Genomic DNA, 26733 nt, shown 5'->3' on the forward strand with positions numbered 1-26733 from the left:
TCAGTGTGAAGGTACCTTTAGACTTCTAGTTCTGTGCAGATGACTTTGCAGCCATCTCCCAGCTTGCATCCTCTTGCTCTTTACTCATTGACTAATAACACCTCTAGAGTGAGATAAGTGTAATAGATAAGACTGGATACCCCAATCATAACAGGTAATGTTACAACTCTCCCTCTCCCCCTCCCTTCACAATGACTTATGCCCAGATTAGAGCATTCTGAATTTACTGTGGCTTCCGAAAGAATTGCCCCCCACCTCCACCCTGTCATTTAACCTATTTTGTTACATTACAACTTGTGTTTAAATATTTTTGTAATCCAATCTGTGTGTGTTGCATCAGCACTAAGTAGTCTAAGTTAAGGTACCGTTACACTAAGCGATGCTGCAGCGATATAGACAACGAACCAATCGCTGCAGCGTCGCTGTTTAGGTCGCTAGGGGACGTCAAACACGGCAACAGCAGAACGATGCAGGAGCGATCCAGTGACGTACTTATCGTTCTCGCTGGTTGTTAGCTCCATGAAAAAACATTGCAGGCATCGTTGCTTTTGCTGTTAAACATAACGAATCACGCCGACCTGACGACCAAATAAATTTTCCGGACTTCTAGCTACGACCAGCGATGTCACAGCGGGATCCTGATTGCTGCTGCATTTCAAACACAAGGAGATCGCTATCCAGGACGCTGCAACGTCATGGATCGCTGTCGTTCTCGTTCTAAAGTTGCTCAGTGTGAAGGTACTTTTAGTGAAGTAAGAAAAATACATTCAGAAACTGAATTTATGGGATCAAATAACTAGAAATTGGCATGAGCATATGTACTCACCCCTTTTGCTATGAAGTCCTTAAACATTTCTGGTGCAAGCAACTACCTTCACAAGTTGCATGCATAGTGAAAGGAACTCCAGCTGTGTGCAATCTAAGTGGTCTATCAATATATACAAACCTTTTCTGCAAGACCATCCAGGCTGCAACACCATTAAGCAAGAGGCACCACTAATCAAACAACACCATGAAGACCAGAGAGCTCTCCAAACAAGTCAGGGACAAAGTTGTTGAGAAGTATAAGTCAGGGTTGGGTTATAAAAAGATATCCCAATCTCTATTGATTCCCTGGAGCACAATCAAATTCATTTTCATCAAATGAAAAGAACATGGTACCACAACAAGCCTGCCAAGAGAGGGCGGCCCACCAAAGCTTTCTGGAGTATCTGTCTGTGAAGAATCTGCCACCCCACCTGATGTCAACATTAAGTGGTAAGGTCTCCCCACTTGTGCAAGTGTGACACTCCACACCCTCTGGGAACACATGAGGTCAGCTTGGCAGAGATTTACACATACACCCCCTGTCCACCTGGGCCCAAGGAGGCACAGGAAGTGAGAGAATGAGATCTACGCAGTCACTTACATGGCACCACACTCGCCCACAACCCTGACAGGCTGAGAGGCCCTTTTCATTAGCACCAGTAAAACGGCGTCTCGTCAGCCCAATAGGACTGCCTCCACTTAATTGGTCCATATGCACCTGGTCTGTTAACAGGGTTATATAAGGCCAGAAACAAGCCCTGGTAGCATGGGAAATTAATCCGAGAAATGGACATGTGGATTCGTAGATTGAGATAAAGAGCAGCCTGAGGTCAAATTAAATATTTAATTGCCTTAAGGGCACACTAGACAATACACTGTATACATGATGGTTATACATTTACAATGGCCAGATATGCAAGTACAGGTGAAGCACAACAGATATAAGCAGATATTAAGAGTCAGTTACCAGTAGATGAAAGGCCTGGCTTGTGGGGGAGGGGCTTCCATATGGGAGGCTTATGATCCCATCTGTTCCTGGACTTCTCCTCACAAGATATGTTGTCGCGACTCGCGACCTCCCCAGAGAAAAAAGCCCTAGGCTGAAATCTGCAGGAGCATTGAACCCCTCTGGGTCACTCCCCTTCTGCCCTCTGGGCTGACTCTGCAGCTGCAAAACATATGAGAGTTCATAATTCCATTATGGAGGGTCCTAGGGTGGTTCTGGCACCATTGGATCCAGTCGGGCTTGTGTTTTGCGTTTGAATCAAACACAAGTGTGCTCTCTGGCTTCTACTGGCTGCTCTAGGTGTCTCCATACCCCTAGGTTCTAGGACGGATTGAGACCCAGCCGAGCTCTGGCCATGTACTGGGGATCTCAGAAATATAACCGGTATGTGACAAGATCATACGATAAGCCAATTTTCTCCTTACAAAATCCTAGTTGTCTGATCAAAGCAATTTTGACTGCATGGTCTCCTGTTATGTTTGCTAATGACAGGTGTTATGAAGGCAATCCAGAAACACAGTGTGCTTAGCGATCAGAGCGCACACAGTGATCTGACAAATACCCAAAAATACAAGAACGAGCTCTGAGACGTGGAAACTCTGTAGACTGCACACCTGATCCTATCCTAAACACAACTAAAAGCGGCTGTGGATTGCGCCTAACAACTACCTAGGCAACTCGGCACAGCCTAAGAAACTAGCTAGCCTGAAGATAGAAAAATAGGCCTGACTTGCCCCAGAGAAATTCCCCAAAGGAAAAGGCAGCCCCCCACATATAATGACTGTGAGTAAGATGAAAAGACAAAACGTAGGGATGAAATAGATTCAGCAAAGTGGGGCCCGATATTCTAGGACAGAGCGAGGACAGTAAAGCGAACTTTGCAGTCTACAAAAAACCCTAAAGCAAAACCACGCAAAGGGGGCAAAAAATACCCACCGTGCCGAACTAACGGCACGGCGGTACACCCTTTGCGTCTCAGAGCTTCCAGCAAAACAAAAGACAAGCTGGACAGAAAAAAAGCAACAAAAAAAAGCAAAAGGCACTTATCTATACAGAGCAGCAGGTCACAGGAACAATCAGGAGAAGCTCAGATCCAACACTGAAACATTGACAAGGAGCAAGGATAGCAGCATCAGGCGGAGTTAAGTAATGAAGCAGTCAACGAGCTCACCAGAACACCTGAGGGAGGAAGCTCAGAAGCTGCAGTACCACTTGTGACCACAGGAGTGAATTCAGCCACAGAATTCACAACAGTACCCCCCCCTTGAGGAGGGGTCACCGAACCCTCACCAGAGCCCCCAGGCCGACCAGGATGAGCCGCATGAAAGGCACGAACAAGATCGGAAGCATGAACATCAGAGGCAAAAACCCAGGAATTATCTTCCTGAGCATAACCCTTCCATTTAACCAGATACTGGAGTTTCCGTCTAGAAACACGAGAATCCAAAATCTTCTCCACAATATACTCCAATTCCCCCTCCACCAAAACCGGGGCAGGAGGCTCAACAGATGGAACCATAGGTGCCACGTATCTCCGCAACAACGACCTATGGAATACATTATGTATGGAAAAGGAGTCTGGGAGGGTCAAACGAAAAGACACAGGATTGAGAACCTCAGAAATCCTATACGGACCAATAAAACGAGGTTTAAATTTAGGAGAGGAAACCTTCATAGGAATATGACGAGAAGATAACCAAACCAGATCCCCAACACGAAGTCGGGGACCCACACGGCGTCTGCGATTAGCGAAAAGTTGAGCTTTCTCCTGGGACAAGATCAAATTGTCCACTACCTGAGTCCAGATCTGCTGCAACCTATCCACCACAGAATCCACACCAGGACAGTCCGAAGACTCAACCTGTCCTGAAGAGAAACGAGGATGGAACCCAGAATTGCAAAAAAATGGAGAAACCAAGGTAGCCGAGCTGGCCCGATTATTAAGGGCGAACTCAGCCAACGGCAAAAACGACACCCAATCATCCTGGTCTGCAGAAACAAAACATCTCAGATATGTTTCCAAGGTCTGATTGGTTCGTTCGGTCTGGCCATTAGTCTGAGGATGGAAAGCCGAGGAAAAGGATAGGTCAATGCCCATCCTACCACAAAAGGCTCGCCAAAACCTTGAAACAAACTGGGAACCTCTGTCAGAAACAATATTCTCAGGAATGCCATGCAACCGAACCACATGCTGAAAGAACAAAGGTACCAAATCAGAGGAGGAAGGCAATTTAGCCAAGGGCACCAGATGGACCATTTTAGAAAAGCGATCACAGACCACCCAAATGACTGACATCTTTTGAGAAACGGGAAGGTCAGAAATGAAATCCATCGAAATATGTGTCCAAGGCCTCTTTGGGACCGGCAAGGGCAAAAGCAACCCACTGGCACGAGAACAGCAGGGCTTAGCCCTAGCACAAATCCCACAGGACTGCACAAAAGTACGTACATCCCGTGACAGAGATGGCCACCAGAAGGATCTAGCCACTAACTCTCTGGTACCAAAGATTCCAGGATGACCAGCCAACACCGAACAATGAAGTTCAGAGATAAGTTTATTAGTCCACCTATCAGGGACGAACAGTTTCTCTGCTGGACAACGATCAGGTTTATTCGCCTGAAATTTTTGCAGCACCCGCCGCAAATCAGGGGAGATTGCAGACACAATGACTACTTCCTTGAGGATACCCGCTGGCTCAGATAAACCCGGAGAGTCGGGCACAAAACTCCTAGACAGAGCATCCGCCTTCACATTTTTAGAGCCCGGAAGGTACGAAATCACAAAGTCGAAGCGGGCAAAAAATAACGACCAACGGGCCTGTCTAGGATTCAAGCGCTTGGCAGACTCGAGATAAGTCAAGTTCTTATGATCAGTCAATACCACCACGCGATGCTTAGCTCCTTCAAGCCAATGACGCCACTCCTCGAATGCCCACTTCATGGCCAGCAACTCTCGATTGCCCACATCATAATTACGCTCAGCGGGCGAAAACTTCCTGGAAAAGAAAGCACATGGTTTCATCACTGAGCAATCAGAACCTCTCTGTGACAAAACCGCCCCTGCTCCAATCTCAGAAGCATCAACCTCGACCTGGAACAGAAGAGAAACATCTGGCTGACACAACACAGGGGCAGAACAAAAACGACGCTTCAACTCCTGAAAAGCTTCCACAGCAGCAGAAGACCAATTAACCAAATCAGCACCCTTCTTGGTCAAATCGGTCAATGGTTTGGCAATGCTAGAAAAATTACAGATGAAGCGACGATAAAAATTAGCAAAGCCCAGGAACTTTTGCAGACTTTTCAGAGATGTCGGCTGAATCCAATCCTGGATGGCTTGGACCTTAACTGGATCCATCTCGATAGTAGAAGGGGTAAAGATGAACCCTAAAAATGAAACTTTCTGCACACCGAAGAGACACTTTGATCCCTTCACAAACAAAGAGTTAGCACGCAGGACCTGAAAAACCATTCTGACCTGCTTCACATGAGACTCCCAATCATCTGAGAAGATCAAAATGTCATCCAAGTAAACAATCAGGAATTTATCCAGATACTCACGGAAGATGTCATGCATAAAAGACTGAAACACAGATGGAGCATTGGCAAGTCCGAACGGCATCACTAGATACTCAAAATGACCCTCGGGCGTATTGAATGCAGTTTTCCATTCATCTCCTTGCCTGATTCTCACCAGATTATACGCACCACGAAGATCTATCTTTGTGAACCAACTAGCCCCCTTAATCCGAGCAAACAAGTCAGATAACAATGGCAAGGGATACTGAAATTTAACAGTGATCTTATTAAGAAGGCGGTAATCAATACACGGTCTCAGCGAACCATCCTTCTTGGCTACAAAGAAGAACCCTGCTCCCAGTGGTGATGACGATGGGCGAATATGTCCCTTCTCCAGGGATTCCTTCACATAACTGCGCATAGCGGCGTGTTCGGGCACGGATAAATTAAATAATCGACCTTTAGGGAATTTACTACCAGGAATCAAATTGATAGCACAATCACAATCCCTATGCGGAGGTAGAGCATCGGACTTGGGCTCTTCAAATACATCCTGATAATCAGACAAGAACTCTGGGACCTCAGAAGGGGTGGATGACGAAATCGACAAAAATGGAACATCACCATGTACCCCCTGACAACCCCAGCTGGATACCGACATGGAATTCCAATCCAATACTGGATTATGGGTTTGTAGCCATGGCAACCCCAACACGACCACATCATGCAGATTATGCAACACCAGAAAGCGAATAACTTCCTGATGTGCAGGAGCCATGCACATAGTCAGCTGGGCCCAGTTTTGAGGTTTATTCTTGGCCAAAGGTGTAGCATCAATTCCTCTCAATGGAATAGGACACCGCAAAGGCTCCAAGAAAAACCCACAACGTTTAGCATAATCCAAATCCATCAGATTCAGGGCAGCGCCCGAATCCACAAACGCCATGACAGAAAATGACGACAAAGAGCATATCAAGGTAATGGACAGAAGGAATTTGGACTGTACAGTACCAATGACGGCAGACCTAGCGGACCGCTTAGTGCGCTTAGGACAATCAGAAATAGCATGAGTGGAATCACCACAGTAGAAACACAGACCATTCAGACATCTGTATTCCTGCCGTTCAACTCTAGTCATAGTCCTATCGCACTGCATAGGCTCAGGTTTAACCTCAGGCAGTACCGCCAAATGGTGCACAGATTTACGCTCGCGCAAGCGTCGACCGATCTGAATGGCCAAAGACAAAGACTCATTCAAACCAGCAGGCATAGGAAATCCCACCATGACATCCTTAAGAGCCTCAGAGAGACCCTTTCTGAACAAAGCTGCCAGCGCAGATTCATTCCACTGAGTGAGTACTGACCATTTCCTAAATTTCTGACAATATACTTCTATATCATCCTGACCCTGGCACAAAGCCAGCAAATTTTTCTCAGCCTGATCCACTGAATTAGGCTCATCGTACAGCAATCCGAGCGCCAGGAAAAACGCATCGACACTACTCAATGCAGGGTCTCCTGGCGCAAGAGAAAATGCCCAGTCTTGAGGGTCGCCGCGCAAAAAAGAAATAATAATCAAAACCTGTTGAATAGGATTACCAGAAGAATGAGGTTTCAAGGCCAGAAATAGATTACAATTATTTTTGAAACTTAGAAACTTAGTTCTATCTCCAAAAAACAAATCAGGAATAGGATTTCTTGGTTCTAACATAGATTTCTGATCAATAGTATCTTGAATTTTTTGTACATTTATAACGAGATTATCCATTGAAGAACACAGACCCTGAAAATCCATGTCCACACCTGTGTCCAGAATCACCCAAATGTCTAGGGGAAAAAAAAAAGTGAACACAGAGCAGAAAAAAAAAAAAAAATGATGTCAGAACTTTTTCTTTCCCTCTATTGAGAATCATTAGTTTTGGCTCCTTGTACTGTTATGTTTGCTACTGACAGGTGTTATGAAGGCAATCCAGAAACACAGTGTGCTTAGCGATCAGAGCGCACACAGTGATCTGACAAATACCCAAAAATACAAGAACGAGCTCTGAGACGTGGAAACTCTGTAGACTGCACACCTGATCCTATCCTAAACACAACTAAAAGCGGCTGTGGATTGCGCCTAACAACTACCTAGGCAACTCGGCACAGCCTAAGAAACTAGCTAGCCTGAAGATAGAAAAATACGCCTGACTTGCCCCAGAGAAATTCCCCAAAGGAAAAGGCAGCCCCCCACATATAATGACTGTGAGTAAGATGAAAAGACAAAACGTAGGGATGAAATAGATTCAGCAAAGTGGGGCCCGATATTCTAGGACAGAGCGAGGACAGTAAAGCGAACTTTGCAGTCTACAAAAAACCCTAAAGCAAAACCACGCAAAGGGGGCAAAAAATACCCACCGTGCCGAACTAACGGCACGGCGGTACACCCTTTGCGTCTCAGAGCTTCCAGCAAAACAAAAGACAAGCTGGACAGAAAAAAAGCAACAAAAAAAAGCAAAAGGCACTTAGCTATACAGAGCAGCAGGTCACAGGAACAATCAGGAGAAGCTCAGATCCAACACTGAAACATTGACAAGGAGCAAGGATAGCAGCATCAGGCGGAGTTAAGTAATGAAGCAGTCAACGAGCTCACCAGAACACCTGAGGGAGGAAGCTCAGAAGCTGCAGTACCACTTGTGACCACAGGAGTGAATTCAGCCACAGAATTCACAACAGTCTCCGCACAGCAGAAAACCGTTTGTTCTGCTCTGAGCTGGGCAAGGTGTCAGGTGTATCACTCATAGCCCTGTGACTCTCGACCCCCCTGCTGCTTGTTGGTATTCTGTTACAAGTCCACACTGAAGGGATTTTTATAATCCCATGCGAAATAGGATGCAAATGATCGATATGGAAGTATATCTCCAATATTCTTCTCACTGTCAATATGACCACAATAGTGGGCAGAAAAAAGTCTTGACTTAGGCCGGCTTCACATTTGCATTTTTTAATATTAGGGACGCAGGTGTCTGCGATTGGTTGCGTTTTGCCGCGTTTGACGACGCATGCGTCGTTTCGTCGTCTGTGGCTTGGCGTGGTACATGCTACATGTAGTAATTTTAGAGGTGTCAATTTGCCGCCTAGAAAAGTGCGGTTGTTAGCGGAAGGAAAGTGGCAAAAAAACACATTACGGTCTATGTGAACGCATGCGTTCGCAAGCACTGCGTTTGCTTGCGTTTGTGAACGTATGCATTGCACCACAGGAAAACATGTGTAGACACTGATTAGCCACCCCCCACATACAAACTGATAAAAGGAGGGAGTGGGCATTTGCAGTCCACAACTCAGCAGACTGGGAACAAGAGCAGACAGACACAGGAACCTGGAAGCAATCAACACTCTGAACAATGTGAAAGCCAATGTCTTTCTTTTCTGTTTTCTGTCTCTATATGTCCTAATTTCTGCCATTTTTTTCTTTCTGCATGCATCAGAATGTCATCTTCTTCTGAGGAGGAGCAAAGGCTTGGGCCTGCACAAGTGGAAAATGTCAGTGAAGTGAGTACTCACCTCTTCAGATTGGTAAGTATTCATTGTCACATCTACACGTGACAATTTTTTTTCCTTTCTTTAGAGCAGTTCTTCCCCTGCGGCAGCCACGGTCGGGTGGCAAGGTGGCAGCGTGTACGTGTACCTGGCTGACTGTTTATTGTATCCTGACTTTACAATTCTTGAATGTTCATTTCTTTACTTTCCTCTTTCTTTACCCTTTTCTTCTTGACTAGTGCTGAGCGATACCTTCGAATATTTGAAATTATCGGTATCGGATGGTATCGGCCGATATCCAAAAAATATCGGATATCGCCGATACCGATACCCGATACCAATGCAAGTCAATGAGACACAAATATCGGAATGTATCCTGGATAGTTCCCAGGGTCTGAAGGAGAGGAAACTCTCCTTCAGGCCCTGGGATCCATATTATTGTAAAAAATAAAGAATAAAAATTAAAAATATGGATATAATCACCCCTCCGACGAACCCTGGCTGTCACCGCTGCAAGCGTCCGCCTCCGATCCTGAGAATGCAGAGAATGAAGGACCTTCGATGACATCGCGGTCAGGTGACTGCTCACGTGACCGTGACGTCATCGAAGGTCCTTCACTCACTGCAATCTCAGGAACGGAGGCGGATGCTTGCAGCGGTGACAGCCAGGGTTCATCGGAGGGGTGAGTATATCCATATTTTTTATTTTTATTCTTTACTTTTTACACTAATATGGATCCCAGGGCCTGAAGGAGAGTTTCCTCTCCTCCAGACCCTGGGAACCATACGCACCGCACACGCCGATTCCGATTTCCGATATCACAAAAATATCGGAACTCGGTATCGGAATTCCGATACAGCAAATATCGGCCGATACTTGCAGTATCGGAATGCTCAACACTATTCTTGACTCCTTTTTTTTCTTGACTTTCAATATTCATGCCAGTTTTCTGTCTCTGTTTTCTTTCTTTTCCTTATGTTAATGTCTCCAACATTAATGTCTTTATTTATATTTTAGGTTCCAGAACGGGATGAGGACCTCATTGAAAATGACCTCCTAATCTCCCTGGTCCATGAGCGAGTCCCATTGTGGGACACCCGGGTTCCGCAGCACTCGGACAACGTGACAATCCAGCGGCTATGGAATGAGGTGGCCAAAGCAATGTGGGATGGCTGGGACAACGCCCCAACTCGGGTCCGAAATGCATTTTGTAAGTATTGCAATGCGGTGTGCTGCAGCAATGACCTTGGCCGGGATCACACAACTGTGTGTGATTAGAGAAACTCTCAGGAGTTTCACTCATCACACACAGTTGTGTGATCACGGTCAAAAGTGCATTGTCTATCCATTATTTATATTTTTCAACAGTGCTCAAAGTCAAAACATGTTGGCATTCGATGAAGAATCGTTTCAACAAGGACCTTCGTCAAGAGAGCTGGGTTCCTAGTGGTTCTGGAGCAAGGATCCGCAAATACAAATATCACCGCATCCTTGTATTTTTGAGACCGGTCCTTGCCCGGAGAACGTAAGTATTTTTTGTGGTGTAATGGGTTGTGTTGTATTGCCTAATCTGTATTTTTCTATTCAACAGGAGTTGGCACTTTACTATTGTAAATGTTTTGTTTTAATGTATTTTTTCTTCTTTTTTCACAGCACATCGAGCAGCACTCTTGACCCTGGTCCTGGAGCAGTCCTTCATCAGCCACAAACCCGTCCCAGCCTTCCAGCAGCGCTGCAGCAAGTGGGCCTGCCACACAGACTGGAGACCAGGATGCTGGTCCATCAGGTGTTCCCCTGTCCCAGTCCTCTGCCTCTTTTTTGGGGGGCTCTTCCCGGCAGGGGCAGAGGGCATCAGACATGTCACTCATGCTCAAGTTTTTGCACTTGAGCTTGGACTTCCATGATGGACTCAAGGCGATGGGTGACCAACTGGATAGTGTCATAAACCATATAAATACACTTACCCAGGAGGTCACCAAAAGCCTTGACCAAGTGAAAGCTGACCTCCAGAGGCCAGCACATCACTTTGTCAATCAAATAGAGAAGGGCATGGACATGGAACACCTTACTCCTGATCTCCAGCTTAGTGTCTTGCAGGCCTGCAATGCTGCTTACATGCAGGCTATGCAGCAAAGTCAGTATTTTCAGCAGACAGTGGCGGCATATCCACCTGTGTCAACACTGTCATGCTTGACTTCAATGTCGAGCTTTGCTGCATACCACTGCATGGCCACCTCCATTCCAAGCACTGCCGGACACCACTACAGCACCACCACCATGCCGAGTGCTGTTGGACAGCCCACCGCCACCACCATGACAACTGTTGCTCCATCTCGGACCTCCTCCACTGCCACCATCATGCAGCAGGACCCTGGCATGGCCTTCCGCTACACCACCATGATGCAGCAGGACCCTGGCATGGCCTTCCGCTCCACCACCACGATGCAGCAGGACCCTGGCATGACCTTCCGCTCTATGAGCACAATGGACTCTGGCATGGCTGTACACTCTACGAGCACAATGGACTCTGGCATGGCCTTCCGCTCTATGAGCACAATTGACTCTGGTATGGCTGTACGCTCTACGAGCACAATGGACTCTGGCATGGCTGTACGCTCTACAAGCACAATGGACTCTGGCATGGCTGTACGATCTATGAGCACAATGCAGCAGCTGGACCCTGACAGGTCGGCCACCATGAAAAGGCCGCAACAAATGAGCCCACCGAGGCTCCCCAGACCAAGTAGATCCCAAAAAGGAAAAAAAAATAAAAAACAGCATACTCTTCCTCCCCCATCACCTCCGAATGTGTCTGTAATGTCAGGTTTCTCTCACCCATCCAGTGTGTCTCAGGCCTCTCATGTGTCGAGCCCCATCCCCGAACTCCCAGACCCCACTACTTTAATTGCCCCTTCTCCTGCCACCCCTGCGTCAGCCACACTTAGCCAGGGCTCACAGCTACACACCCCCCTAGTTCCGTCACTCTACCCCAAGCAGGCACAGTTAATTTTTTTTTGTTAAAAAGCAAATAATAATGTTTTTTGCCCCCAATACTGTTTTGTTATTTGTGTATTTCGCCGCCGGCAACACACACCGTGCGCCTAATAAAACACTGTGCTGCACACTATATTTTTTTGCCAACTGTTAGCTACAGTAGTTATTAAGTACAATACTGCAGCTTTCTGTGTTTGGTATAGAGCTATGATGTTGCAAAAAAAAAACTTTTATTTTCGCCATAATCTCTTCAGTCTGATTAATCTGTGTCGCAGACTGAAGAGAAAATGGCGGTAATACAAAGCAGAACTATACTTAACAGGTCATGTGTCATAAATAGTAAGTTCGTGATGCACAAAACTCTGCATCTTGAACTCATTATTTATGCACCTGACCTGGTGAGTAGAGAACTGCCTTGTATAACCTCCATTTTTTCGTCAGTGTACATAATCTATTTCACGCAAACTGAAGAGACGATGGAGGTCATACAAGGCATACCTATACTCACCTGGACATGTGTCAGAATTAGTGAATTCATGAGGCTGTTGTTTGTGCATCATGAATTCACTATTTGACACCTGACTTGATGAGCGTAGATCTGCTTTGTATTATACCTCCATTGTCTCTTCAGTCTGTGTCCAATAGATACTACCCCTTGAGAAAGTGAAGCGTATGGCGCGTCGGGGCGTGTACAGTGGTCTACCTGCAGTGATGTGAGGCATGTTCCCCTTTACCCCCCTTCTTTACCCTGATAGTGTCTGATGTGAGGCACTTAGTGTGGGTGAGATTCCCCGCTCATTTACATACCATACCTATGTTGTATCCTGTATAGGATTTAGACTACCGGGAACTTCTATTGGGGTTTATCTTTTTGCCTGCACCTTCCTACTTCATACTGTGTGGTGTTATGTACATTACCTATATGCAGTAGACCCATTACTCTGGTGTCTTTTACTATTTGTGTCTGTGTTTGCACTGTCAGCATATGACGGGTGCATGTATGTATGTGTGGTATTATTGTTAATAAAGTTCATGTTTATACCCCTTTTTTTAACAAAACTCCATTTGTCCTCTTGATTCACATCTGATTGCTATATGGAGGTATTTGTGATTGTTTGTGACTGATGCTGATCACTAAAATGAAGCTGGAAATTTTGAAACGTCCAATAGATACTGCAGAACAGAATCAGGACGTTATGACGTCAACTACCTTATCACTAGCAACCTAAGTGGTTTTTAGAGGAAATACAGAACATATTAGACTCGGTCAAGATATCAAAACATGAAGTTTATTTACAAAAAATATTAGTAACATTTAAAACATAACTGGTACGGACCCAAACCCAACAGGACATTTTACACAATATTGTCTTGACATGCCACACGTCCAATATCAGTATCAAAATAGGCAGCAAATTGGTCTCGCATTTGGCCAACTTCAACAGTTGACCGCAGCGGGTGATGCTGGTTATCTGGCAATAGGTTTGCAACTGGTTCATCCAGTTCAATGTTATGTCGCTCCTTAGCCATTATGTAATTGTGGAGAACCACATAGGCTTTGACCACCTCATAGACTGTCTCCATTTTTAGATTAATGGCTGTCCCAAGAATGCACCATTTTTAAACTAGAATCCCAAAGGTACACTCTACTGTTCTTCGGGCCCTGGTCAGTCTGTAGTTATAAATCCTTTTAGTGTGGTTCAAGTCCTGACAGTAATATGGCTTCAGTAGGTTTTCAGACATCTGAAAGGCCTCATCCCCAACCATAACAAATGGCATCGGTGGGCCTTGAGTGTTGGGGAGAGGTCGTGGCAGTAGAAAATTAAAAATTTTGCCATACACACGTCAGCCCATACCAGAGTTCTTGAAAGTCTGTGAGTCATTGCCACAGCCAAAAGCTCCAATGTCCACAGCGATGAAGTGACAGTCCGCATTTGCTTTTGCCATGAGCACAACAGAAAAATATTTTTTGTAGTTGAAGTACTCCGATCCAGTTCTGGCGGGTTTGATAATGCATATGGCTTTCCATCCACCGCTCCCAAACAATTGGGGAAATCACACGCACTCCAGAATTTTTCTGCAATTTCCATCCACATGTCCTCCGTGGGTAGGGATATAAATTCATCCCGGAGAATGTTCCACAAAGCCCGGCAGGTGTCCGCAACTATTCCAGACAGGGTGGAAATTCCAAGCCGGTACTGAAAGTGGAGGGATGATAAGCTCTCTCTGGTTGCCAGAAATCTGAAATAAAATAAAAAAATTAAATTACAATCAATTCCATTTATGGTGGTGTTTAGCTAAAGACATGAAGGAAAATAGCAATAATACATGGCCACAATGTGATGAAAACACAAACTAGGCTATTGACCTATCAATTTACAACAGGGGCTTATTTTAGTTCTGCCACTGCTGCTACATTATCACGAACTGCAGGGATTTATGTCTATCCCGCTTTCCAGTTCCGCTTTGGAACTTGCAGCTCTCTGGCGCCCCCCTTACCCTCAGGTCAGTCAGGGAATTCCACCTGGCATAGTTAGTCACCGGACGGGCCGCTTCACTGTGGACTGGCTAGCAGGCACGCTGCAGCGAGGGAATTATATATGATCAGGCCACAGCCAGACAATAGCTTATAAAACACCGTTCGGTCACTGCCAGCAGCACCCACCTAGCCCAGAACACACTTCGCTGCCACTAGCTCAGATTTCTCACAGAGAGGGGTTCAGAGCCAACCCAAATTAGTAGCGTAATTAACTTCATAAGACTTAGGGTACAATTTAGAGCAAGGGAACGAAACTAGTAAATATTATAACTTTTACTCCATAAAAAGATTAGGCAGTGTTTATAAAAGGTATATCAAGATTTTACAATATGAGACAATTCAAAGTATGTACAGCAATTATAAAAAAAATGGATTAAAGAAAGATAAAACTCACATTTGCTTAGATCATTTCAGCTAACCACGCTGGTAGGTGGAGCCCAAATATCCCAGTGCATCATGAGGTCTTTCTGTAGTGAAATCTCAGGACAGAATGAAGGCTGGGTGGAGTGCAGTAACTTATACCTGCAGGCTTGTGACATCACTAAAGGGGCTGGTTTACCTTCACCCTTCCCTCTCCTCAAAGTTACAGTTTATACCAGCAATACATATAATTCTCATATCTTGGCTTCAGAACATGGCAGAGTCACAGCACACCCATCATTCCTCTTATATTAAAATTTGCTTTCTAATGTTACCATACTCGGACTAGTTGGTCCACATGGTTCAGCAGAAATCTGCACTTTTTACTCGTTGTGTTTAACTGCTAGTGCTTACAGTGATTGACAGATCTACCGATGGGCATTCTCAGTATGTACTCTGTAGTTTTCTAGCCCAAATCATTGGCAAAATAACTTACTATAATAGAACAAAAAACCTCATGTCTTTTGAGAGACTAGACCAGTTTCAGCTGGTACTAGATGGGAGAATTGTCTATTGCAGATACAGAGGTAGTAAAAATTCTTGTGGTGCGAGGGAATGAGAACCTTAGGATTCACACACGCACACACACAGCAGCAGAAGCAAAGAGAGAAGGGGGGTCAGAGCCCACAGTGTGCGTCATAACAGGAAAAATGAAAAATCTTACTCCATTTTATACATTATCATGACAATAGGCTCCCCAAAAGTATGGCGTAAGGTGCTGTGGTTAGATGAGGCCAAAAATGAACTTTATGGCCTACAAGGTAAACACTTTGTCTGGTGCCAAACCAACAATGCTCATCACTCCAAGAACACCATCCTCTAAGTGAAACATTGTAGTGGCAGCATCATGCTGTGGGGATGTTTTTCAGCAGTAGAGACAGATAAAATGGTCCTAGTCGAGGGGAAGATGGACGGTGTAAAGTACAGGGATATGCTTCAGTAAAACCTGTTTCAGGCTGTAAAGGAGGTTCACCTTCCAACAAGACAATGACCCAAAACATACTACTGAGCAAGTGATTTAAGGGGAAATGTGTAAATGTGTTGGCATGGTCTGGTCAAAGCCCAGACCTTAGTCCAATTGAGAATCTGTGGTCAGACTTGAAGATTGCTGTTCACCAGAGGAAACAATCTAACTTAAAGGAACTGGAGCACTTTTGCCTTGATGAATTGGCAAAAATCTCAGTGGCAATATGTGTAAAGCTCATAGAGACTTATCCAAAGTGACTTGCAGCTGTAATCGCAACAAAAGGAGGCTCTAAAAAGTGCTAAGTTTAGCGGATTGAATAGTTAGGAACACTGACGTTTTCAGTTATTTGTCCAACTTGTTGTTTACTTCACAATGAAAAGAAAACCAAATGTTCACAGTTGTAGGCATGTTCTTTACATGAACTGATGCAAACCCTAAAAAAAACACTGAAATTCCAGGTTGTGACGTAGCAAAACACGAGAAAATTCCAAGGGGGAAGTGAATACTTTCACAAGCCACTGTATAGTTCTCTACAAACAGTACAGTAGTTTTTGCAATAAAAAGTGTTTTTTAGTGTATCACAGCAACCAAACAGAATAATAATAATTTTATTTCTATAGCGCAAACATATTGCTCAGCACTTTATATTTTAGAGGGGGCTTGTACAGAAAATAAATTACACTACAGAATAACAATAATCAACAGAAACCAAGAGTGAAGGCCCTGCTCGTTAACTTACAATCTCAGGAAGCTTGGGAATAAACAATATAAATCTTGTATCGCTGTAATCACACGGGCTTGAAGAATAAAGTAATATAATCACTTATAGATCCTGAGAAGGGTTGAGCGACTTTTAGTTTTTTAGGGTCGAGTCGGGTTTCGCGAAACCCGACTAGCTCAAAAGTCGAGTCGAGTGAAATCGGCCGATTATCGCGAAAAGTCGGGGATCGACCGAAACACGAAACCCAATGCAAGTCAATGGAGGAGCATAGTCGGCAGTGAGTGGAGGCCAGGAAAACATGTACAGTGCCCATTTTAATGGCAAAAACATACATTCTTGTTACTGAAACTTGTCAATCTTAATTTACCTTATAATAATAGTAAGGCATTGGAAATTGGGGGTCATTTGGCTAAAGTTGTGGGGGGTAGGGCTGGTTCAAGTATTTAGTGGGCCCAGGATATCTGGACCACGTCACGGCAGTGGAGCAGGGAGAGGTAAGTATTTCAACTTTGCAAGTGCTGTGATCCTGAGCAAGCAGGGGGGGCCCACTCGTTGGCATTGGCACTGGCACAGGGCCCCTCAAAGTACGGCGGTGTGTTTGCACGGCGGGGGCGCCTCCCACCGGCAGCGACACTTTTGCGTACTATGAGGGGCCCTGTGCCAGTGACGTCGCCAACGAGTATTCCTCCCCCCACCTGATGAAGGAACCTGCACTTTCATCTGCACCTTCCTCTTTGTCCCCGTGTAAGGTGGTATGGTATGCGGGAAGGGGAACCTGACTTTCAGCAGGGTCACAATCTTGCTGTGTAGCGTGCACGGGGAATGTTGCGTTATGGGTCAATGTACCAGCAGACTCATCTATCACTGGCTGGGCAATGGGCAGGATGAGGAGGAAACACAGATATAGGCCCAAAGAATAAAGTGGGCTAAATGCAGTTCAAAATTGGTAACAGGACTAACCAGGGGGCATTGCTTTGTTCAGTGGAGTACAACTGTAATGAGAGGCTGACACAGTGAGTAGGCCCAAATCAGTAAGTAGGCTAAATGCAGTTCAAAATTGGTAACAGAAGTAAACAGGCGGCACTGGTTTGTTCAGTGGAGGAGAACATCAAGGAGCGGCAGACACCGATAGTAGGCCCCAACCCAACTAGTAGGCCAAATGCAGTCTAACATTAACAACTACTTAACGAGAGCCTGAAAATGGAATTTCAGGACAGGAAACCAGGAGAACAGCAAGGAGCAGCAGACACTGTTAGTAGGCCCCAACCCAACTAGTAGGCCAAATGCAGTTGTTCCATTTAACAACTATTTAACAAGAGCCTGAAGATAGAAGCTCAGGAAAGGCAACCAGGACAACACCTTGGAGCGGCAGACACTGTTAGTAGGCCCCAACCAAACTAGTAGCCCCACTGCAGTTTTAAAATTCTGATAGGCTGAAAACCTGATAATTGCAGGTCATTTTTTAAAGAGAACAGCTGTATTGAGTGGCGCAGCCAGACACTGCAAGTAGGCCTTACACCACAAAGTTGGCTTGACGCAGGTTTAAAAAAGGTTACATGGGTACACGGTCTTTATTGGTGTGCTCAGTGGAGGACAATTGGAAGGAGGGACCGCAGAAAGACTTAGTAGGCCTAAAATAACAAAATAGGCTCTATGCAGCTTCGATTATGTGGCAACCTGGAGAACACCTTGGAGCGGGAGACACCGTCTCTACAAGCCAGACCCAACTTGTAGGCCTAATGCAGTGTTGTTTCAACAACTACTTAACGAGAGCTAGAAGATAGAAGCTATGGAGAGGCAACCTGGAGAACACCATGGAGAGGCAACCTGGAGAACACCTTGGAGCGGCAGACACCGTCTCTACAACCCAGACCCAACTTGTAGGCCTAATGCAGTGTTGTTTCAACAACTACTTAACAAGAGCATGAAGATTGAAGCTATGGAGAGGCAACCTGGAGAACACCTTGGAGCGGGAGACACGTCTCTACAACCCAGACCCAACTTGTAGGCCTAATGCAGTGTTGTTTCAACAACTACTTAACAAGAGCATGAAGATTGAAGCTATGGAGAGGCAACCTGGAGAACACCGTGGAGTGGGAGACACCGTCTCTACAACCCAGACCCAACTTGTAGGCCTAATGCAGCGTTGTTTCAACAACTACTTAACAAGAGCTTCAAGATAGAAGCGAAGGAGAGGCAACAGAGAAAACACCTTGGAGCAGAAGACTCAGTATGTAGACCACAACGAAACTTGTGGCACCAATGCAGTTTTATAATTCTGACAAGCTGAAAATCCGCCATTTTTTTTTTACAGGAGGACAGCTGTATTAAGTGGCGCAGACAGACACTGCTAGTAGGCCTTACACCACAAAGTAGGCTCACTGCAGGATGACAAAAAGTTACATGGGTACACGGTCAGCATTGGTGTGCTCAGCGAAAGATAAATGGAAGGAGGGACCGCAGACAGACTTAGTAGGCCTAAAAAAAAAAAAATTTGCCTCAAAGCAGTTTCAATTATCTTGCAGGGGTACACAGGCAGCATTGGTGTGTTCAGCGAAGGACAATTGGAAGGAGGGACCGCAGACAGACTTAGTAGGCCTAAAATAAAAAAATTAGGCTCAAGGCAGTTTCAATTATCTTGCAGGGGTACACAGGCAGCATTGTTGTGTTCAGCAGAGGACAATTGGAAGGAGGGACCACAGACAGACTTAGTAGGCCTAAAATAAAAAAAAAATTAGGTTCAAAGCAGTTTGAATTATCTTGCAGAGGTACACAGGCAGCATTGGTGTGGTCAGTGGAGGACGATTGGAAGGAGTGTCTGACACAGTTAGTACTCCCAAAAAATAAATAGATGTTAATGTCTCGCAAAACAACAAAACCAAAAAACAAAAGGATGGCATACTTAGGTACAGGGGTGGGCTCCTCTGCTGAGTTTCAAACATAGTAATTTGGCGCTAAGTATTTACTGGTGTCAATATAGGACACTGACCCTGACTATTTTAACTAGCATCATACATGTCAACAAATTGGTATTGTCAGTGCCAGGCATTGAAGGATGTCAGTGCATAGACTAAACATTGATGGAGCTGTGAGAGATAATTTTGCAAGTGGTAGAGCACTGTTTGAGCTGGGGGGAACTCTCTTGTGCCGGCGGTACAGGCCCAGGGCCCCTCATGTTATAACGGTGTGTCTGACGTTGGGTGCACACCACCACTGCCAGAGACACTTCATTGTACTATGAGGGACCCAGTGGCAGTGCCGTCGACCAAAAGTGGGCACACCCACCTCTTCAGACAAACGGCACTCTCACGGGTGCTTGCGCCAAGTGGTGAAACCACGGCCCCGTGGGGGGAAGTTAGCCCATTTAGGGAGGTGTAAACATGTTGTATGCTGGACAAACAGCTGCTGCAAATTAAGAGATTGGAACAGTCAGTAAGATGAGTCCACAAGCAAGACCTTTTTATAGGAAAGCTAGGTGTCAGCCGGGAAAGGTGGGGCAAAATAATTTGAAATCCATGAGTGGTTCATTTTAATGAAGGTTAGATCATCAACATATTGGGTAGCCAGACGAGTCCTTTTTTTGGTCAATATTGAACCAGCAGCACTGAATACTCTTTCTGATAGCACACTAGCTGCTGGGCAAGCAAGCTCCTGCAATGCATATTCTGCCAATTCAGGCCAGGTGTCTATTTTGGATGCCCAGTAATCAAATGGGAATGACGGTTGAGGGAGAACATCGATAAAGGATGAAAAATAGTTAGTAACCATACTGGACAAATGTTGTCTCCTGTCACTTTGAATTGATGCTGCAGTACCTGTCCTGTCTGCGGTCATTGCGAAATCACTCCACAACCTGGTCAGAAAACCCCTCTGTCCAACGCCACTTCTGATTTGTGCAACTCTAACACCTCTGCCCTGTTGCCCCCTGCAGCTCGTGTGAGAACCATCACCGGCGCTGTGTGCTGGGAATGCCTGAATCAAACGGTCAACAAGAGTTGCTTGCTTGGTTGCTAATATTTGTTTGAGGTTCTCATGTGGCATGATATTTTGCAATTTGCCTTTATAGCGAGGATCAAGGAGGCAGGCCAACCAGTAATCGTCATCGGTCATCATTTTAATAATGCGTGGGTCCCTTTTGAGGATACGTAAGGCATAATCCACCATGTGGGCCAAAGTTCCAGTTGTCAAATCTGCTGTTGTGCTGGGTTGAGGGGCAGTTTCAGGCAAATCTACGTCACTTGTCTCCCTAAAAAACCCTGAACCCGGCCTTGCAACGCCACCAGTTGCTATTGGCCCCGGAGAAGCTTCCTCATACAAAAAATACTCATCCCCATCATCCCCCTTGTCCTCCTCCTTTTTGCCCGCTATCTTGTCCTGTAGACTGCCCTGACCAGACAATGGCTGACTGTCATCAAGGCTTCCCTCTTCCTCGGCTGCAGACGCCTGCTCCTTTATGTGCGTCAAACTTTGCATCAGCAGACGCATTAGGGGGATGCTCATGCTTATTATGGCGTTGTCTGCACTAACTAGCCGTGTGCATTCCTCAAAACACTGAAGGACTTGACACAGGTCTTGTACCGTCGACCACTGCACACCTGACAACTCCATGTCTGCCATCCAACTGCCTGCCCGTGTATGTGTATCCTCCCACAAATACATAACAGCACGCCTCTGTTCGCAGTCTCTGAAGCATGTGCAGTGTGGAGTTCCACCTTGTTGCAACGTCGATGATTAGGCAATGCTGGGGAAGGTTCAAAGACCGCTGATGATTCTGCATACGGCTGGAGTGCACGGGCGAATGGCGGATATGTGAGCAAAGTCTGCGCACTTGGAGGAGCAGGTCGGGTAACCCCGGATAACTTTTCAGGAAGCACTGCACCACCAGGTTTAAGGTGTGAGCCAGGCAAGGAATGTGTTCCAGCTGTGAAAGGGCTATGGCAGCCATATAATTCCTTCCGTTATCACTCACTACCTTGCCTGTTGTGAATTCTGTGGCAGAGCTCCCTCCTGTGGTCACAAGTGGTACTTCGGCTGGTTCTCTCTGGGAGCTTCCGTTTGTGGAGGAAACTGGTACTGCTGCTTCTGAGTTTCCTCCCTCAGGTGATCTGGTGAGGTCGTTAGGTGCTTCTCTACTTAACCCCACCTAATGCTTTGATTCATGCTTCCTGTCAATGTTCCAGTGTTGGACTTGTGTTTCTCTGGATCATTCCTGTGGCCTGCTGCTCTGCATAGCTAAGTGCTTCTTTGCTATTTGTTGCTATTTTTTCTGTCCAGCTTGTCCATTTTGTTTTGCTGGAAGCTCTGGGACGCAAAGGGTGTACCTCCGTGCCGTTAGTTCGGTACGGAGGGTCTTTTTGCCCCTTTGCGTGGTTTTTTTTAGGGTTTTGTGTAGACCGCAAAGTTATCTTTCCTATCCTCATTCTGTCTAGAATATCGGGCCTCACTTTGCTGAATCTATTTCATCCCTACGTTTGTCTTTTCATCTTACTCACAGTCATTATATGTGGGGGGCTGCCTTTTCCTTTGGGGTATTTCTCTGAGGCAAGGTAGGCTTATTTTTTTTATCTTCAGGCTAGTTAGTTTCTCAGGCTGTGCCGAGTTGCATAGGGAGCGTTAGGCGCAATCCACGGCTGCCTCTAGTTGTGTTTGGAGAGGATCAGGGATTGCGGTCTGCAGAGTTCCCACGTCTCAGAGCTCGTTCTATTATTTTGGGTTATTGTCAGATCACTGTATGTGCTCTGACCTCCATGTCCATTGTGATACTGAATTGCCTATCATAACACTTGCCTGCCTCAAGATGTACAGTGCCCAGCCATGACTGAGTTTCTTTCTGCAAGAACTCGGACAGAACTTCCGCGGTGTGTCTGTTGTCGCCCAAACACTTCATTGCCAATACAGCCTGCTGACGCTTGCCACTAGGTGTCACATAATGGGACACCTCGTGTGCAACAGTGGCAGCTGCAGATGGAGTGCTCGTGCGACTGCGGTCTGTGGACGAGCTCTTGCTTCTGCAGGAGGACGAGGAGGAGGAGGAGGGGGGGCGAACGCCTACAGCCAACTGTTTCCTAGACCGTGGGCTAGGCAGAACTGTCCCAATATTGCTGTCCCCTGTGGACCCTGCATCCACCACATTAACCCAGTGAGCCGTGATGGACACGTAACATCCCTGGCCATGCCTACTGGTCCATGCATCTGTTGTCAGGTGCACCTTTGTACTCACAGATTGCCTGAGTGCATGGACGATGCGGTCTTTTACATGCTAGTGGATGGCTGGGATGGCTTTTCTCGAAAAGAAGTGTTGACTGGGTAGCTCGTAGCGTGGTTCTGCGTAGTCCATCAGGGCTTTGAAAGCTTCACTTTCAACATACCGGTAGGGCATCATCTCTAATGAGATTAGTCTAGCAATGTGGGCGTTCAAACCCTGTGTACGCGGATGCGAGGATGAGTACTTCCATTTCCTAACGAGAGTCTCATGTAGGGTGAGCTGGACTGGAGAGCTGCAGATCGTGGAACTAGCGGGGGTGCCGGTGGACATGGCAGACTGAGAGAGGGTTGGAGATGGTATTCTTGCTGGTGCCCTACATGCAGTGTTTCCTACTACGAAACTGGTGATTCCCTGACTGCTTTGGCCTGGCGACGAAATCTGCACATTTGCTGCAGGTGGTGCGGGAAATGGTGGGCTTACAGTGAGGGAAGGGATGTAGCGTTGCTGACTAGCTTCATTGGCCGAGGGTGCTACAACCTTAAGGGACGTTTGGTAGTGAGTCCAGGCTTGCAAATGCATGGTGGTTAAATGTTTACGCATGCAACTTGTATTTAAACTTTTAAGATTCTGACCTCTGCTTAAGGTAGTTGAACATTTTTGACAGATGACTTTGCGCTGATCATTTGGATGTTGTTTAAAAAAATGCCAGACTGCACTCTTTCTACTATCGGATACCTTTTCAGGCATTGCAGACTGAGCTTCTTTAACCGGATGTCCACGCTGTCCTACAACTGGTTTTGCCACGCGTTTTTGGCCAGATACGGGCCTGGCAGATGGAACCTGTTGCGATGTTTATGCCTTCTGCGGCTCCTCCTACTCCGCTCCAGAGCTACTGCCGCCTGCACACTGTTCCCCCAATGGCTGCCAATCGGGGTCAACAACTGGGTCATCTATGACCTCCTCTTCTATCTCTTGTGCAACTTCGTCTGTGTCACCGTGTAAGCCGGTGGTATAGCGTTCGTGATGGGGCACCATAGTCTCATCAGGGTCTGATTCTGGATCAGTACACTGTGAGGGCAATGTTGTGGTCTGAGTCAAAGGAACAGCATAGTAATCTGGCTGTGGCTGTGCATCTGTGCACTCCATGTCCGATTCAAATTGTAATGGGCATGGCCTGTTAACTGTTTCCCTTTCTAACCCAGGAATGGTATGTGTAAAGAGCTCCATGGAGTAACCCGTTGTGTCGCCTGACGCATCCTTCTCTGTTGTTCTTGGTGAAGAAGACAAGGAAGCGACTTGTCCCTGACCGTTAACATCCACTAACGACGCGCTGCTTTTACATTTAGCAGTTTCAGAAGAGGAGACGAAAGAGCTAGAGGCTGAGTCAGCAAGGAAAGCCAAAACTTGTTCTTGCTGCTCCGGCTTTAAAAGCGGTTTTCCTACTCCCAGAAAAGGGAGCGTTCGAGGCCTTATGTAGCCAGACGACGAACCTGGCTCAACAACTCGAGACTTAGGTGCTATATTGCTTTTCCCACGACCACCTGATGCTCCACCACCACTACCATCATTACCAGCTGGCAATGACCGCCCACGGCCACGACCTCTTCCACCAAACTTCCTCATTGTTTGAAAAATGTAACCAAACTAATGGTATTTCTTACTGTAAAACCAGTTACAAGGTGAACTCAAACTTCTGTTGGATTTATATATCCCTTTAAAGGTGGGTCAGACTGCAGGGAAAATCAAGTAAAAAGGGCAGCACACTGCAGCGCCAAAACATGCAAACTTGAAAACACGAAATTTGAACTGCATTACTGCACTAGAAATATGAAAAATGAGAGCTTTTAGCGCATAAAAATGGCCATATTTATGTGTACCTCATAGCCACTTTACGGCATCTCTCTTATACGAGGTCCTACGCTTGACCTACCTCACCGAGAATAAACGTCTCCATCTGAATGGGTACATGTGAAACCTCTTCTTGGACTCAAATTCTCTCTTTCTGTGGAGGGGTATTGGACCTACTATAATTAAAACACCTGTGGCTAGGAGGCGGGGAGTGCACGATCAGAAGGCTAAAGAATACATTTCAAAAACCTGACCTGCACATCCAAACATAGACTGAGTGTGAACAGGTGCTGAACCCAGAGTCGCCAACTCGTATATAGTTAAGTAAAAAGGGCAGCACACTGCAGCGCCAAAACATGCAAACTTGAAAACACGAAATTTGAACTGCATTACTGCACTAGAAATATGAAAAATGAGAGCTTTTAGCGCATAAAAATGGCCATATTTATGTGTACCTCGTAGCCACTTTACGGCATCTCTCTTATACGAGGTCCTACGCTTGACCTACCTCACCGAGAATAAACGTCTCCATCTGAATGGGTACATGTGAAACCTCTTCTTGGACTCAAATTCTCTCTTTCTGTGGAGGGGTATTGGACCTACTATAATTAAAACACCTGTGGCTAGGAGGCGGGGAGTGCACGATCAGAAGGCTAAAGAATACATTTCAAAAACCTGACCTGCACATCCAAACATAGACTGAGTGTGAACAGGTGCTGAACCCAGAGTCGCCAACTCGTATATAGTTAAGTAAAAAGGGCAGCACACTGCAGCGCCAAAACATGCAAACTTGAAAACACGAAATTTGAACTGCATTACTGCACTAGAAATATGAAAAACGAGAGCTTTTAGCGCATAAAAATGGCCATATTTATGTGTACCTCGTAGCCACTTTACGGCATCTCTCTTATACGAGGTCCTACGCTTGACCTACCTCACCGAGAATAAACGTCTCCATCTGAATGGGTACATGTGAAACCTCTTCTTGGACTCAAATTCTCTCTTTCTGTGGAGGGGTATTGGACCTACTATAATTAAAACACCTGTGGCTAGGAGGCGGGGAGTGCACGATCAGAAGGCTAAAGAATACATTTCAAAAACCTGACCTGCACATCCAAACATAGACTGAGTGTGAACAGGTGCTGAACCCAGAGTCGCCAACTCGTATATAGTTAAGTAAAAAGGGCAGCACACTGCAGCGCCAAAACATGCAAACTTGAAAACACGAAATTTGAACTGCATTACTGCACTAGAAATATGAAAAACGAGAGCTTTTAGCGCATAAAAATGGCCATATTTATGTGTACCTCGTAGCCACTTTACGGCATCTCTCTTATACGAGGTCCTACGCTTGACCTACCTCACCGAGAATAAACGTCTCCATCTGAATGGGTACATGTGAAACCTCTTCTTGGACTCAAATTCTCTCTTTCTGTGGAGGGGTATTGGACCTACTATAATTAAAACACCTGTGGCTAGGAGGCGGGGAGTGCACGATCAGAAGGCTAAAGAATACATTTCAAAAACCTGACCTGCACATCCAAACATAGACTGAGTGTGAACAGGTGCTGAACCCAGAGTCGCCAACTCGTATATAGTTAAGTAAAAAGGGCAGCACACTGCAGCGCCAAAACATGCAAACTTGAAAACACGAAATTTGAACTGCATTACTGCACTAGAAATATGAAAAATGAGAGCTTTTAGCGCATAAAAATGGCCATATTTATGTGTACCTCGTAGCCACTTTACGGCATCTCTCTTATACGAGGTCCTACGCTTGACCTACCTCACCGAGAATAAACGTCTCCATCTGAATGGGTACATGTGAAACCTCTTCTTGGACTCAAATTCTCTCTTTCTGTGGAGGGGTATTGGACCTACTATAATTAAAACACCTGTGGCTAGGAGGCGGGGAGTGCACGATCAGAAGGCTAAAGAATACATTTCAAAAACCTGACCTGCACATCCAAACATAGACTGAGTGTGAACAGGTGCTGAACCCAGAGTCGCCAACTCGTATATAGTTAAGTAAAAAGGGCAGCACACTGCAGCGCCAAAACATGCAAACTTGAAAACACGAAATTTGAACTGCATTACTGCACTAGAAATATGAAAAATGAGAGCTTTTAGCGCATAAAAATGGCCATATTTATGTGTACCTCGTAGCCACTTTACGGCATCTCTCTT

The sequence above is a fragment of the Ranitomeya imitator genome, chromosome 6 (genome assembly GCF_032444005.1).
Source record: "Ranitomeya imitator isolate aRanImi1 chromosome 6, aRanImi1.pri, whole genome shotgun sequence".
Taxonomy (NCBI): domain Eukaryota; kingdom Metazoa; phylum Chordata; class Amphibia; order Anura; family Dendrobatidae; genus Ranitomeya; species Ranitomeya imitator.